We start from the raw sequence: 17,194 nt of genomic DNA on the forward strand, positions 1-17,194 counted from the left end.
TAGACAGATGAGTTGGTTTCATTTTACGTTATTTTTCACAAGCCCTGCTGAAGTCTTTGAGGAAACCCACTTAAAGGAGATATTTTGGAGCCAAGGACAATCACCATTGTTAAGTTGTTGTCACGATAATACTGGCAATTGTGTTGAGTGTGTGTGTGGTGTGAGTGACTACTGGGCTTCCATCTGTTACTTTCATTTCACCGTTTTTACCAGTCAAAATAATTGGTTGTGAGTTTTTGCTTTATTTTGTTTTGTTAGTGGAGGAGTATCTTATGAGTTATTTTTAGCTGGTTTGATTTAACTGGGTAATTTATTTTTTAATGTTGCAAGTTATATTTTGGTCATATGTTTAAATACTATTTGAAAAAAAGAGTATCCCCCCCTCCCCCGCCCAGAACCCCAAACCTCATGCTGCCATGAGCAGATTTTGGCTCTTTGTAAGAACATTGAGAAAAGTTGAACTTTGAAGAAAGTCCTTGAAACTGAGAGGATACAAAGTCTGCCTTTGCCCCATACTACCCAGCTGTCAAAGATTTTGCTTTTTCTGTTGTTTAGGTTACTATTGCTTTTCCTTACAGGATTAAGAGAAGAGGGCCAGAAAGATGTGCTGCCTCTTCTAAATCAGTAGTTAGTATTCTTTCCTGTTCCAAATCTGAGTTTAGTATTAGGGAGAAAAGGAGGGAAGGGCAAAGCAATGAAGTCTTATTCCTTAAATAAGTTGAGGAATATTTTTAATGTAGCGTTTTGTGTGATCTATTAACTTAAAAAAAATAATTAAAAAATTAAATTAATTTTTTTTAAAAAGTTGAGTAATAAATTAGTGCTGCCAAAAGAAACATTAATTCTCCCTACTTTACCCTTGAATCTGTTTGGCTACAGTTACTTTTATGTTTAGTTCTTGACCGAAATATTATTTTAAAAGTACAAAATAAGGTGCACACAGTGGTCTTGAGTAGCATAGTACATTAACACACATACTTCATCATCATCATCATCATCATAAAGTTTGAAAGATTCATCCAAAAAGAACACATTGGATATAAAATGGACCATACCCTATGTTATAATTTTTTTTAAAATCTCGGCCCCCACCCCCCCCAGTTGTCTGCATTTGCTGTATGCTCTTCTGTGACTGCTTCTATCCTTATCAGCGGCACAGGGAATCTGTGTTTATTTTTGTTGCGTCATCTTGTTGTATCAGCTCTCTGTGTGTGCAGCGCCATCCTTGGGCAGGCTGCACTTCTTTCACACTAGGCGGCTCTCCTTACGGGGCGCACTCCTTGCACTTGGGGCTCCCCTACGCGGGGGACACCCCTGCATGGCAGGGCACTCCTTGAGCACATCAGCACTGTGCATGGGCCAGCTCCACACGGGTCAAGGAGCCTTGAGGTTGGAACCATGGACCTCCCATGTGGTAGGCGGACGCCCTGTCCATTGGGCCAAGTCCTCTCCCCATAAATTATTTTTACAAGAATGTTTCAAAGCAATGTATAGATTTGATAAACTCTTTAGATTTTCAGACTTTTCTAAAATGTTCTTAAGGGCTAGTATTATCTTGGATAAGGGTTTATTCATATGAATATATATATAAAGTAATATATCTACATATAAAATTTTCAGTAAAGAGAAGTAGACTTTTGAAAAATAATCATTTGCTAAATTAACATAGTAAAAGTCCTGTATCTTTTCACATATACACACAATCCTGAGTTAGAGCACTATGACCTACTTAGTTTAAGAAAAATTTTTTTAAAAGATTTATTTATTTATTTCTCTCCCCTCCCCCCCCCCCCCAGTTGTCTGTTCTGTGTCTATTTGCTGCATCGTCTTCTTTATCCACTTCTGTTGTTGTGAGCGGCACGGGAATCTGTGTTTCTTTTTGTTGTGTCATCTTGTTGTGTCAGCTCTCCGTGTGTGTGGCACCATTCCTGGGCAGGCTGCACTTTCTTTCGCACTGTGTGGCTCCTTATGGGGCGCAATCCTTGCATGTGGGGCTCCCCTACGCGGGGGACACCCCTGCGTGGCATGGCATTCCTTGCATGCATCAGCACTGCGCATGGGCCAGTTTCACACGGGTCAAGGAGGCCCCGGGGTTTGAACCGCAGACCTCTCATGTGGTAGACGGGCGCCTTAACCACTGGGCCAAGTCTGCCGCCATTAAGAAATATTTTAAGATTATCATTCTGAGGGATGTAATGTACATACACAAACACACATGCATACATCCCTTCCATTTTTTCTTGCATTTTGTTTCTTTCCTTTTCTCCTGGCTTAACATATTTAGTGCTTAGCTTTTGTCAAGTACATTATAGTAATTACCAGAAATTTTGGCAAGGGAAGAAAATTGTATACACACACATAAAGACATTGAAATTTTAATGTGTATTAATCATCTGATTTATATGCATTATATTTTTAAACTTTTATCTAGTATAAATCTTTAAAGGAATTTTTATAAACACTCAAATATCTGGTCCTATTTAAAGGTTCTTGGAAGATTGTGCATTTCCTTACCAAGGACAAAGAACATTCCATTTGTTTCCAAATATGCATTTGGATATTTGCATTTGAATAAACAGGGACTTATCAGAGCCAAGAGCAAAGCAAGAACCTGTCTCTTTTCAGTAGTCATTTATCCTTTCCCACTCCTACTTGGAGCCTGTGATGACTCTCATCACTGGCATGGAGAATTTTTGTTTAGATGGCTTCAGATTCAGTTCCTGAGTTTAGGGTGCATGACAATGCATTGTGGACCTGAGAGTCAAAAAAGCTCCTGATTCAGGCCTTACCTTCACAACTTTATAATTAGTTCTGTGTCCTTAAATAGGTTAGCTAACTGCTCTGTAAACTAGGTTGCTTATCTATCTATTGAACTTGGGCCAATACTACTTTACTTCACAGAGGTATTATGAGCATTAAATGAAATCATAGTAACGAAATATGTGGCATGTAGTGTGCCCTCCATAAATACTAGTATCCTTCTGGCCTTTTTTTTTTTTAACTTTTTATTTTGAAATAGTTTTAAGCTTATAGGACAGTTACAAAAGTAATACAAAGCGTATACAAAGAACTCCAGCATACCGCTCATCACCCCAACCCACCCCAGATACCCAGATCCACCAATTTTAACGTTTTGCTACATTTTCCATATTGTTACCAGATTTTATCTAGGTTCTTGGCTATGCCTCAGGAATTAATTTCAAGAGCACTTCGGGTGAGTTAGACCAGTAGTTTATTCAGGTAGGAAGGGAAGAGAAATGGGAGAAAATAACAAAGCAGGGATCTCAGGTAAAGAGGAAGGGGCTGAAAAGGGATAAAGAGGGCTGATTTACAGACTACAATTCCCCATTATAGATTATAAATGCCCAGGTTTTACTTGCTTGCAACCATGGCAAGAGTAGGGCACAGAAGACAAGAACAGGGGTCCAAAAGTGAGAGAGCAAGTTTAGGCCTTGAGCCTCCTTTTTGAACCATTAATTTTTCTACCTCTTTGCTAATGGAAGGGGAAGAGATCCAGCTGTTTACTGTTTTGATTGATTACCCTACCCATCAATCCCCCATGAGGCCCAATGATAAAAATGATAAAGTCCTTGGGGAATATTTGGGGCTTCTCCTGGCTTCCAGAGGAAATCCTGTACTGAATGGCAGACTCTTGGGGAGGGTCATCCAGCAGCCATCGTGGGGGTTATTAATGTTGCATGGACTCTCTGCCAGGTTCCAGATCCATCTATTGATTCCCTATCTTACCAGCCTGCTTCAATATGATTCTATTATCTCTCTCTCTCTCTCTGTTTCTCTGCCTTTCTGCACACTATTAATTTTAATGTATTTCTGTGATTTCCTTCTCCCAACCCTCCTCACCACTGTGGCATAGCATCACACAGTAGCCATTAGACATTGTAGCCAAGGCTAGAGAAATAGGGGCAAGGAATTTTAAAATTTATTATTATTATACCCTTCTTAAGAATGGGCTTATAAGAAAAGCAATCTAAGGAAACTATTAGAAATTCGTACTTCTTGTAATGTTTTCTACAGAATTGAATTAACAAACATAGGAGTAGGAAACTTCAGCAATGGGTTGCTGAAACCCTTTCTCACCAGGTGAAATGAAATACCCATTCAAGTGTTATACATTAAGGCTTTTAAAAGATTAGGACATCCTTTTTTTGTTCTGAAGGGTACATATACCAATTTAATGTCTTTCATTCCACAGCAGATGTTGCTCGCCTTGACTCACTGTAGATTAGGCTTATTGATTAGTAGTACCAACCATTTTTAGGAAAAGGTATGGAGTTAGATCCAAGTGTCATTGAAGTTGCTTAATAGTTGCTGTATGTTTTCTTTTTTAAGGGAAAGGAGAAAGAAAAACCCTCCCACTCTAAAATATTTGGAGCTACATTCAGTCTGGAGCTGACCATTTTAGTTGAATTATAAATCCCATAAGAATAAGGTTTATAATGGAAACGATGACACAATCTTAATTCCAGTGATCCTGGCTGCAATGTTCCTACTATCTAGAGACCTTCTTTCTCATGTCCAAGTTCTCTTTTAATCTCTTCAGACTTTATTTTCTATGTAATGGCCATTTTAGTGTGCAACTTTTTCTGACTTTTAGCTTCTTGGAATTGAGAGTGTTTGGCCAGTATCATTAAGCCACATCAAGACGCTAAGATTACTCTGGATCTCTTCCTTTTATGCCACAATCAGTCTCAAAATGGTAATATCTATGAAATGGAAAGAAAGAAAAAGAGAAAGAAAGGTGATCTGGTCTAGTGGGAAATGAGTGGCCTAGAAATCATGAGACTTTGCAAAACTGGGTTTCCTTACTGATAATACAGATGTCTAGAAGCTGCAACATTTTATGGAGAAGCCAATAGCTATAGTTTACCTTCAGGTTGTCAATATCTTATTGCAATTTTTAAAAATTTAGACATATACTAAAGGCCCATTTATTGTCTAATATTAAATCCACGTTCTTTCATCCTTTATGTTTCTGAGGATCTCAAGGCATTTTAACAAAAAATGATTTCTATGAGGAAGAAAAATAAAAGTTGAAGAAACAAATGAAAAATGAACAAATAGGAGCAATCTGAGGTTGGGAAATGAGGTAGTAACTGAGTAAAAGCGAGAGAGTAGGATGTGAAGACTCTAGGCAAAGATCCAAAGATTATGAAGAGTAACGTTCTGAACAGTGTACTCAGGTTTAAGATAAAAAATTAGCATCAAATAGCTATGAGGTGAACATTTTACCTAATGAAAGGATTCCTTGTCTTATAAAAGAATCCTTTGACATCTTTCCCTATGGCATTTAAAATAAGATTCAGTTTATACACCTGTGATTTATTCTATGCTATTCAGAAATGAGCTATGAGATTTGGATACTAGTCCCAACTCTGTCTCAAAATATATGTCCCTGGGAAAATTACCATCTGAGCCTCAGAATCTTCATATATAAAATTAGGGGTACAATTTTCATCCACTTTTCAGAATCCATAAAATGAAAAAGCACGTGGGTTGTACTTCTTGACTTACTGCCATGGTGGTTATTGAAGGAAGTTGCTGAATTTGATTATCATACTGATGACCAAAGTTTAAGAGAAAAGTCTTTGAAGGTTTAACTGAAATATACAAGCTTAGTCCTAGATGAGTTAAAAAGATGGGTAACTCCATTTTAAAAGGAAATGTGGCCTAATATACCTTTATTTGAAGCTTCAACTGGAATTTTCAAGAGGTTATAATTGCAATTTTTTTCTCTAAATATCTCATTCTCTGATTATCTGAATGATGGCATTTCTGGCTCTCTAATCCAGAATTTATTTTTCTCATAAACTCCTGTTTAAACAGCAAATGAAAATCAGTACATTCTTGGTTGCCCTTCTATTAATTTAAATTTGCAAACCTAATAAAACCCAACCTACCTTTGCCTTCAACAAATGGCTACATTCTTCTGAGTACTTTTTAAAAGATTAATTATACTGATATTTCATGACTTTCCTTTAGAACATGTCCATGGAAATTAAAAGGGACTTTTCTGTGCCTGAGACTGAAATGAAAAAAAGTCCAAAAGGACTGGTGGAAATGAAACACAAAACTTAGCTGATGGTATCAGTAATAAAATTTCTGTTCAGCATTTCTGTAATAAAATGGAACTGAAGGCAATTGATCCCCCAAATAACTGCCTGATAATTCCTTTACATCATTCTCTGTGTCCATAGATAAATGATAGGGTAACAGCTTAGATTTCCCAGTTTAAAGCACTGGAATTTTTTTTTCTGAAGCACTTCTAGCACCATTTTCCTACACAGCTGTTCCTCTCAGAATCATTGTATTATTTTTAACAAATATTTCCCAAGCATAGAGAATGTGCCAAGCACTGTGCTAGGTGTGGAACCATGTACATACAGCCACTTGTCTTTAAAGCATCCCTGACAAATGGAACCCGTAGGCATCTGCTTAACAATGTAAAAGCTAAAATGAGTGAAAAAAAAGACAGTTGGACAATCAGAAACGAAACCCCAAGCACTTGTTCTTTCCTTTATATGACCACTTTGTAAGGTGTCCTGTTCACCACTTACTAACCACACATTCAGGAAGGAAATGTCACCTTCTTAAGGTGGCTGCTAATAAAGGGAACTTCTATCTCTCCCACCTTAGTGACCATACCTTCTTGACCATAGGAGGGCACTCAGGTACAGGAAGGCCCTGTGATTAGCAGCAGAATCAATTTCACCCTCACTGAAAGGTGAAGCTAAGCTTTGGGGGCTGGGGGCAGAGGCCTGGGGATATCTATGATCATCCTGATCAGAAGTTAAATTTTAAGTGTTCCCCATAAGTATAATGTCAGAAATTATTTAAATTTCTTTTACAAGTTATTGTTCATCAGTTTTGGATCCTTCCTCACTTTGCCCTTTTTTTTTTTCTCATTATCCTATATTGGGCTTTTTTGCCCAGCCTGGTAATTGTGGCATATCTTCTTCCAAAGTAAGTATTCAAAGATTTCTAAAAGGTTTTTTTTTTTTTAATTTTATGGATTTTCAAAGGAGGTAGGTGAAGTAGAACATATTTATCTTTGCCCTAATGCCCTGTTTATTTTTCAGGTAATATTTGAAACCAGGTAAACTAGTTGGACCACAGCATTTGCCTATACATACAGATTCACAAATGTCTAGAGAAGAATGGTATATAACTGCATTCGGAGAAGTCTGATAGTTTAGTGGAATTGAATGCAAATAATTTGATACATTAGTACTTTCAGATGCTCACCTGCCAGTAATCCTCATTAGAAATAAGATTTGGACATTAGGGTCACTAACTGCGTATTTCCAAACGTGAACAATGACCAAAAATCTGAGTAAGTCCAGGCATTAGAATTGTTTCTCAAAATGAGCTCTTACTCTTCTCTCTCGTTCCTCCTTTTTCCTCTCTTTTTCTCTTTTTTCCTCTTTTCCTTCCTTCCTCTGCTGCTCCTTTCTTTTTAGTGTTCTGAATTCATTAGATGGCATAGTGTAAATCAATAGTAAACGCTAACCGCCTACTCTGTACTCAGTTATGCAACATCACATACCCGGTACACAGAGACAAAAAGGGAAAAAGCACACACAGCCTTTACATTCAAAAGCTCTTGCATAATTTTACTTTTCCACAGCCAAAAAAAAAAAAAAAAAAAAAGGAAATAACAGATGGGGAAACATAGTTGGTTTTTTTTCCCTTTTCTCAGACTGTTGAGAAGGGAGTTAGTTAACATCCATGGCCATTTGTAGTTGCCCTAGGCTGCAGCAAAACATCCCATAATTGTCAGTGCCTTAACTGGTTTTAAAACAGGACCTTGTGACCCTGCATGATGTGGTGAATATTCCAGGTAATATTAGACAAAAATTATTCTGAGGCGTTTAATACTGACTTGGTTTTTTATTTATTTTATAGAAAATCAACAACATTTAAACTATGAAGTGAATTTTAAAAATAGAAAGAGGATAAGGAAGACGGCTGTGTGTGTGTGTGTGCATGTTTTCATTTGAAATGTATCCTGATGTAATATTTATGTAAAACACCAGTTATATAAACCCTGTCTTCCTCTTGTTTTTTACTTTGGGGGCTGTATAAAACTCTAATGTTTTTGTTTTTGTTTTTCATGATAACATGTATTCAAACCCCAAAGTATTAATGAAAGAGAAAACATCTAGATGCTACAGCACAGATACTTAATTCAAACTCCCTACAGAATTCATCCCCTAAACAACAGTTCTATTTAAGAAAATGTAGTTTGTGAAATACTCATTTAAAACTTTCCTGTCACATTCTACTCACTGGAACACCTTTGGATTCAATTGTATTGCCTTTAAGTCTCAAATATATCTACAGTTTTGTTTTTTGGTGTGTTTTTTTTTTTTTTTGTATCCCTTCATCCTTTCCCCCACAGCACTGTTTTTCATTGGAGTAAATTCCCTTCCCAGCTTAAAAGGAAACACAGTGATATTTGTATGCTGTTTATTAGCCTTTCTTCCCTGTTATAATATTTTGTTTCATTTAACTGACTGAGATCCTCAGGGAACCAGGCATTGGTCTGATGCAGGAGGTTGGCCTGCTCTTTTGGTTTGTTTTTTCTTTTTAGTTTCTGCCTGACAAATAGTTACAAACAGACTTAAAATGATAGAGTGCACATCATTAGGCAATGGTAGGTATCTACTAGGAGAATGTAAGGTCAGGTGCATGTAGGAGTGGTGGTAGTGGTAGTTTTGATTGTTTTTAATGCAGTCAAGGAAGGTGAAAGTGGGTGGGAGAGAGTATAGATACACCATGGTCATTACTGTATGAGGAGGAACTATTGAGGCACTTCATCTCCTTGTATATGGGAGCAACATCATTCTTTTAGGTCATTTTACTTCTGGATATGAAATTGATTCATCTGATTCTACTGAAGTTATGAGGCTAGTTTTTCCTTAAATTTTTAAAAAGGTTCAGGCTATTTCATAATTTGTTTACCTTTCCTCTTATGTTTTAGCTATTGTAATTTAGGATTCCTTTTTATGCAGAAATCTGGTGCAACGTGATAAAAATCAAAGCCAGAAGAGTATTGTCTGGTTTTTCAGGTTTCATTGTCTGCATTTGTGACTCTCTGTTACAAAAATTTAATGATCAAGATCTTTGGAATTATCATGTCTTTTTATTTATGATATGGAGGCATCTTTTCTTATCTTAATATAAGTATAAATAATGATTAAGTATTTTTTGTATCTGTATATATATATATATAAAATATTTTATAATTACAATTTTCTTTCAGCCTTTTTTATTCTTTTTTCCTTAACAGAATCTATAGGTTAGGTAGATTTCTTTGTGGAAAAATAATGGAAATTCTAGCCTTTAACCAGGAAATAATTCACACGTAAATTTTTCTGTGTCCCTCTACATGTATTATAGCAGAGTTTAGATTCCCAGTATGCATTTGGTATTCATGTACCTGATTACCAAAATGGATTCTGTACCGTGTAAAGTGGTAAAATTCCATGTACTGTAACTGTAACCTAATTCACAATCTGTAAGCAAGTGTTTATTTTTGGCATGTACGTCTGTATATAGAAAGTCATTTTGAGTACTCTGATTTTTAAATGGGTTACCTTGATTGAAAAGAAAACTTAGGACTCTATAGTGGAGGGTGGTTAGCATTTTCATGGTTGTCAAAAATATTTGGAGGAGTCTGGTAACAAAAGAAAGTAAAAGAAAAAGTCTTTGCATTTTTTTCCCTGCCTCACTTTGTCAGATAGCATCCATTTTCATCTTGGTTGGTTTTTAAACTCTCTGAACTATACTTAGGGCAGAATTGACCTTTCAGTGTCCTATGTGTGCCAACTGATTCTGCTCAGAACTCATTTTCTCTTGCAGCCACATCCCTAAGAACATGTAAGTTCCTTCTAATGCTTCTTTGCATGCAGTCTTAGAAAGGACTGACAGGCCTAAACTTTCTGCAGTGTTTTCCAGATACAAAAGAAGTTAGGGAGACTTTTAAAGTCCTCTACATCTCTTCCAACCTAGCTTTTGGTTGCTGTTGTCAATAGTAATAAATATTTTTTTAAGGTTGCAACAAGAACTTCTGTCACTGACTTACTTTTTTCAGACAGAAGCATTCTGGTTATGACCAGCACATGGTAGCTACTTCATAAAAATTTTCCCATGTTTTGGTGTTCTGGTGAGAAGTCTGCTGTGGCCCTTTCTCTCACAAAACAGGAAGTCATGCAGGAGTAAAGAGTAAGATGAAATTATATACAGAACTCTGCAAGCTCCAGCAGTGGACACATTGCCCCCATTTTATAAGAAATCCCTTGTTGCCTCGTCTCTATCTTCATTAAGGTAGCAAATTTCAGAAAGCAAGTATACATCTTTCTTAGAGAGCCTTTTCAGTGGTCGGTGCTGCATAAACCCTAGAGTCATTTGAAAACAATTTTTGGCAAACTACTTTAGTGATCCTCATTAAGTTTCCTATGCAAGTGTGTTAGGTACTTATGATTCTTGGCCTCAAATATACTCGTCTTGCACTCTGCCACAGGGTCCTCTGAATCTTAAATTTTCTCTTTTTTTCTCCAGACATTACTTATTAAAATCTCTTTTATTTATAGAGGGCCTAGGATGATAACTATAGACAAATTTTATGTAGAGTTTTTTGGGGTGTTTTTTTTTTACATGAGGTTTTATTACTTTTAGCTGTGATATTTCCTGATCTTTCTAAATCAGCTTTGGCTTAAAGTTATCGTGATGGTCATTTTCAAAACTTGAATCTGATAATGATAGTGTAAAGGAGGGTGACCTCTGGGAAAATCACCGGTGGCTTCTAAATTAAGAGCAGGTGAAAAGAAAAGCATTGGAAATATTGATAGATGACTGCTTGTTAGGCAAGCAATTTTTAAAATGCAGATTATATAATATTTCAGGATTTTGTTGCTCCACAGTAGAGGCTTTTTTAAATGTTAATTTGGGGTTTGTTTTGTTTCTCTGTGACTTAACATAAAAGGTTTTGGTTTTAAGAAGTTTCAGTTCACTTGTTCCATTTGTCTTAGAGGACTTGGAATACAATACTACACATTTATTTATACTCATGAGGGCGAATCAGGCCAGTAACTCACAACTCATAAAACCAGGGGTAAATAATCCATAACTTGCTCTCCCACCATTGCCACAATATTTATATCCAGAATACAAGTAACAAACAACCAAAAACAAGGAAAAACCAGTTTGTTTTTATTTACAAAATACTTAATCAAAAGTACAGTAAAGTTCAGATGGAGCTGCAAATCCTGGTGGCTTACAATGGTTTGATTTATTTTTTAAAATAGGCCATGGATAATTAACCATAAAACATAACTTTCTCAACGCAATTTATAGTGAGTTGCAGAAATGAACAGCAAGTCATTCGCAACTGGTTGCAACTGGTTAGAGCCCTTCAAGTTAAAAATGCAAGCTGTTAAAAAAACCACTTTCTCAGTGCACAGTTACATTTTTATACTCAAAGAGAAACATCCTTTAATTTTTGTATAGTATCATTAAGTCAGTGTCCCCACGTGAGAAATAAATGGGTTATTTTCTATGATTGCCATGTTTTCATAAATTTATTAAAAGAATTCCTTTCACTTACAGTGATCTTTTCATTTCAGAATGTTTCACCATTCCTAACTGGACATTCGTCACAACACTGCTGTGTGGTAAGTTTCATTATCTCTAAATGACAGTCCAAAATATTGATGTGCCAAGAAGTCAAGTATATTTCTCTCAGGCTCAGAAAGAATTAGATCTAAAGGCTGTCGTGAGACTACCACCTCAAGTACTGAACTCAAACAGAACATGTTTTGACATTTGGTGGAGGGTGGATCTTTCATATCTTTTCTGTTCATTAAAAAAAAATTACCATCTTTTAGAAAGATAAGAAATATGATCCCAAGAACCTATTATAACAGACTTTCGAAAAACATTTTATAATGAAATGGCTGGGTAGGGGTGGAAGTATTCAAAGGACTTGTTTGGAAGAGTATCTAGAGTATATATTTCTGAAGGAGATTCTGCAGTGAATAGAAGAGGTACAGTGGTAAAGTTGGGCACTGATGTTTTTCCCATGTGGAACACTGGATTCTTTGACATTAAACACATACACACACACAAAACCTTCCAAACACATTTAGTGATGCTTTGCACTACCTGTTAGTATTCTGTGATATTCTGCAAATTTGAAAGGCATTTGCTTTATTTGAATCAATCTGAAAATCAGACGTGATTACTCTTGCATGTACCCACAAAAGGAAGGGGAAATGCCCTTAAGCAACATGAATATAGCTACCATCTACCAGCTAAATAAGAGGTCCTAGACCAGGGCTGTGAGCAAAGGCTTGAAGCTTAGTGGTCTATGTGTCTTTTATTGAGAATTTATAAAGTTACCAAAAATTGTATTTTGGTTGCTCTAATTCGTGAGATTACAGTGCCTGGGAAGAGAGAGTAGGTCAGGACTGAGGGTATAGTGGTAGAGCATCATCAAGACATGAAACATCTAAATTTGCTAGAAGATGGCCTGCGCTGAGAGGTACTGGCAAATACACTGGGAAGGGTGCTGGGGGGAAAAGGTGACTTGCCCAGCAGCTGACTGTGTTTTGCCCGGCTCTAGCCAGTACTTTTCAGTCATAAACACCATATTCATCCAAACCTTTCAAAGTCACACTCTGGACTTCACTGTATATGAATGTGTATAAACTGAAGAAAATTAACTTTTGGGGTAATAAAGATAATGTTTCTAACAGGGACTTTCCACAGCCAGTGCACATAATCTGTAGTTGGCACTATATTGTTGTTTCTAATTCTGTTGTACATTTATCTCTGTCTTACTGAACATACCCATCTCCAGTCACAAGTTTTTAGGGTTATAACTCCCCCACCTTCCCCACTCCATCTCCCACACTTCTTATGCTGCCCCCCAAAATGAGTGTTAGAACTCAAGGGACAGGCTTATTTGGTAACTTTAATTTGTGGCTCCCTTTGCATTTATCACAAAAGGACCTGAATTTCATACTCCTGTCTTGCAAAGAAGTCAGTTCCTCCCCTATTTCTGTCCAACAAACAGAAAACTCTTTATGTTTCTATGATGAGATAAAATCTGTACTGATCTTTCTTTTCCTGTGGGTGTATTTCATTTCTAGGTATGAAGATTTCAACCATCAGGGCAATGCTATGTACTTGAAATTTCTCTGTTTTAGTAAATGACAAGCTCCTTGAGACAGGAGAGTGTATCTTATCTATCCATTAATGAATAAATATTTATTTTCATTTTAAAATTATACTTGCTTATTAAAAATAATTTAGAAAAATACATACAAGTAAAATGAAGAAAAATTAAAGTAATTATTTCTATAATCTAAATCAATCATTAATAACCATCTGACATATTTCCTTCCTCTTACTTTTTCCTGAGGGTTTATTTTTTAAACATCCTATTATCATACTTACTGTATAATTTTGTAATTTAGCCTAAGAATGTTTCATGTAACTACATAATCCTTACAAACATCATTTAAAATAAATATATACTGTTCCTGAAGAAGAATGGCTTACTTAACCTAAATGTCCAATAATTGTAATATTGTTTTATTACTTTTTGCCTCTACAGTACCTTACATATAAAATTAAATGAATTGGTAAATAATGACTAAATTAATCAAGTTTAAGTATGCATTTAAAATTTATTTTTTTAATTTTCAAATATAGATGTAGACAGAATACTATAATGAACACCTATGCACCCATCTCCTGGCTTGCACAATTATTAAATATGACCTATCAATGCTTTAATATACCCCTATATATTTTGAAGCAAACTCCAGACATCATAGCATTTAGTCCCATGAGGACTTTTTATACATTAATATTAAAAAATTGAGATAAATACTTCTGATCATTGTGTATAGAAGAATTTATCTGCTGAGTATCACGCCATCATTTTTCTAAGATATAACATTTGATCGTAAAATCTCATCAGTGTGTTTCATAATATTCTTAGGCACAACTGTAACCCAAAGGGCAATTCGGTTCACTAGAGAGATGTTACACAGATTTACCTAGGTTTCTTGGAGAAGCTATTTTTCTTTTTTTTTTTTACTTCATTCAAATTTATGATGATAATTTGCATGTCAAATCTATGCAGCATTAGCTTTACTCATTATTGGATATATGCACATAGTGTGTACAAGTTTGTATCCTAGGTGAAAAGAAAACCTAGTCCTCTGACTGCTTAGTATGGGTTGGTTGCATCCAACCCATATGAGATAATATGTCAAACCCACTTAAACCCAATGAGACCTGGAATTTAAAAGTTTATAGTTTTTTGGGTTTTTTTTTTTTTAAGATTTATTGATAGTAATGTAAGGCAGGTGATTCATCCATGGACCCTAGGAAGTCTGAAAGGGAGAGAGAGAGAGGATTATATAACAATAGTTCCAGTAATTAACATGCTGGGAAAAAAAGAAAGAAAGAACTAAAAACCAAAAACATTGTCTATATTGGGGGAAGTGGGGATGGGGAGAGATGGTATACTGCAGAACAAAGGGTACTCCTTAGGTGCCTATCCATATTGTAGGAGTTTATTTTGAAGAATTGTTTTACAGAAGAATGTTGCCATTTAATTCCCTATGAGCCAGCTTTCCAGCAGCTAGATTAAATCCTTTACACAAGGTATTTGAACTCCTCAGATGAAGAATGCTCTGTGCAAATCGGGCTCTTGGTAGAGAACCCATGGTTAGGGTTTTGTCCTGCTTTACTGTCTGTGAATTGCAGGTCAGTGACTGTTCAGTAGCAATGTGTTGTTCAACAGGTGCGTTATACTCATCAGAAATTCAGAGTGTGAGTAGCTATGTAACATACTGCATCAGTATAAACTGAATTTATGTGTTACTCGGGTCTATTTAATCTTAGCAGCACATTTTCCATTGGCCTCGAAAGTGAGTAGCTAGAATATTGATGTGCCTAATCCTTGGGGAAAGGCAAAAAAAAAAAAAAAAAAAAAAGAATTTCTCTACCACACTAAATCTCTGGAAAAAATATGAGAGTTTACAGTGTAGACACATACAAAATATTTTCAGCCAAAGCTAGTAGAACAAAGTACATAAAGTACCTGAAGGAAGGAAGGAAGGAAGAAAAAGTAAGGAAAAAAGAAAGAATGAACAAAAGCAATGAACTCTCCCAAGCAAAAAGCAAACATCTGTAAAATTTGCCAGATTGGGTGGTGTAAACAATACCAAACTTGTTTTTTTGTTTGTTTTTTTTTTAATTTCCATTTCACTCCCACCCCACCTCCCATCTTCTGATCATCCTGTTTCTCCTTTTCCCTGACCGGGCATCACCATCATTAAAATGTCAGTAAAAAGTCAAAAATGTATTTGACTGCTTGGCATCGAGGCAGGTCTCACAAGGAAAGATAGATAGGAATTAGACACTATATTATTTTAAATCGGGAAGGATATTACCATAGCCCAAATTATTGATGTCTGAAAACAGTTCATTTTTTCATCATTATTTTAAGATTGATATTAACAACACAACAGCTGGACTAATGGCATAATCTTCTTCACTTCTTTCTACTTCTTTTTCTTACATGCAGTATTGAATTATATGGCTCTGAACCTGGAATATAGACTGTCTTTTAAAAAGAAGTTTAAAATTAAAAAAAAAAAAGTTAAGATTTAAAAAAAAAGAAGTTACCCACACTTCTTTTCAGCCTATTTATTATACACTACACTCAAGTGAACCATCAACACCCCATCATGATAATAACATTAATAATAATTGTTATTAATGATAAGGTTTACTTCTTGGTACATGTGTATGTGTGTGTGTATTTCCTTATGCCTAGCCTCTTTGGATCTGAATGTTTGTTCAATCATTGTTGCATTTGTGACCTTGCATATCCTCAAGCTATAAAGCATTTCTTGGAATAAAGTAATATTCCACACCCTCTACCTCCTTCCTCCTCATTACTTTCAGAATCATGGTTGGATGATTCTGCTTGTATGGGGTCAGGAATCTTAGTGCCTTTGGTGATTCTGCTTTACCTGGTATGGTGAGGGAAGGATGAAAAAACCCCACTTGAGGCATAGATATTCAAGATGATTTTACAATTGGTTCACATTGTAAATACTGGGGGGAAAAAAAAAACCTTTATTTTCACTTTAACTGGAGGTAAAGAAGATTCCTTAAAGCCCATGATATGAGGAACATGCTTTGGATTTCTCTTTTGGGACTGCTCTCTTTCATCAGGAAACCATGCTAGGCTCCATAGAAGACTGGTTCTGTTTGTTCTGTCCTGCTCTATGAAAGCACTCATCATGTGCTATTAATTTATACTTTTTGATCAAAAGTAATTTGCATTCCAGGTTTTTGATGGTCACTCTCTGAATCAACCTAATATATTTGTGGTATAGAGATCTGTAATCTCCGAATACTAAGTTTAAATATTCTCATAATTAATTATTTAAGGACAGTTTGGCCCTTAACTCTCTCTCTCTCTTTGTCTATGAACAAGTTGATTGGTCATTGTTTATCTTTCTTGTTGTTGCTATATACATTGTACATAAAACTGGAAAAAGGAAAGACTGCTTGTAAAAGGTAATTACAAGACAAAATTATACTTTCTCAAACAGTTCTTATTCCCTAAGTTTGATTATATCAAGACCTGCACTCTAGGAAGTGTGTTTTCAGTTTTGTCAGGGAAAGTACAGAGAAGAAGTATAAATCTAGTTCTGTAAAGTGAGTCAAACCCAACTTGACACAATTACAAGTATCGATAGTTCATTGGCGCCTGGTTCCTCCACTCCTGAAGGACTTTGATTTCTGGCCATCCCCTGAAAATAAGGAGCCAGAACAAAGAAGAATAGAGACTTTCTTTGAGACCCTTGGAGGTACAAGCTTTTCCAAGGACATGAGGGGCTTAGTTGGCCCTTAGAAGCCTCACTTACTTCCGGTATAGCTCCTCCAGCCTTTAGCAGAATCAGAACTCATGTAGTTTTCTGTGGATCTAATGAAAACTCAAAGGCTAAATAAATCTTTACAATTCTCTCCAGGCCGTTCTTTCCACAAATTATTATTGATGCTTTTATTGATGATTTTTACTGATGTGACAGGTAAATGTGAATCCATTCCTTTTTCTTACCTTTCAATTCCATTTATTTAT

The 17,194-nt window shown here is 35.9% G+C and overlaps 1 protein-coding gene across 43 annotated transcripts in view; it reads left to right on the forward strand.

Annotated features, from left to right (window-relative positions):
- The window catches only part of ZBTB20 (zinc finger and BTB domain containing 20), a 900,898-nt gene that overhangs the window by 510,774 nt on the left and 372,930 nt on the right, over nt 1-17,194 (forward strand). For all 43 annotated transcript variants that reach the window (XM_071214788.1, XM_071214799.1, XM_071214789.1 and 40 more), the window contains one exon: nt 11,646-11,693. The gene's annotated coding sequence lies outside the window, so the exon portion shown is untranslated. The remainder of the gene's footprint in view (nt 1-11,645; nt 11,694-17,194) is intronic.

The sequence above is a fragment of the Dasypus novemcinctus genome, chromosome 4 (assembly GCF_030445035.2).
Source record: "Dasypus novemcinctus isolate mDasNov1 chromosome 4, mDasNov1.1.hap2, whole genome shotgun sequence".
NCBI lineage: Eukaryota > Metazoa > Chordata > Mammalia > Cingulata > Dasypodidae > Dasypus > Dasypus novemcinctus.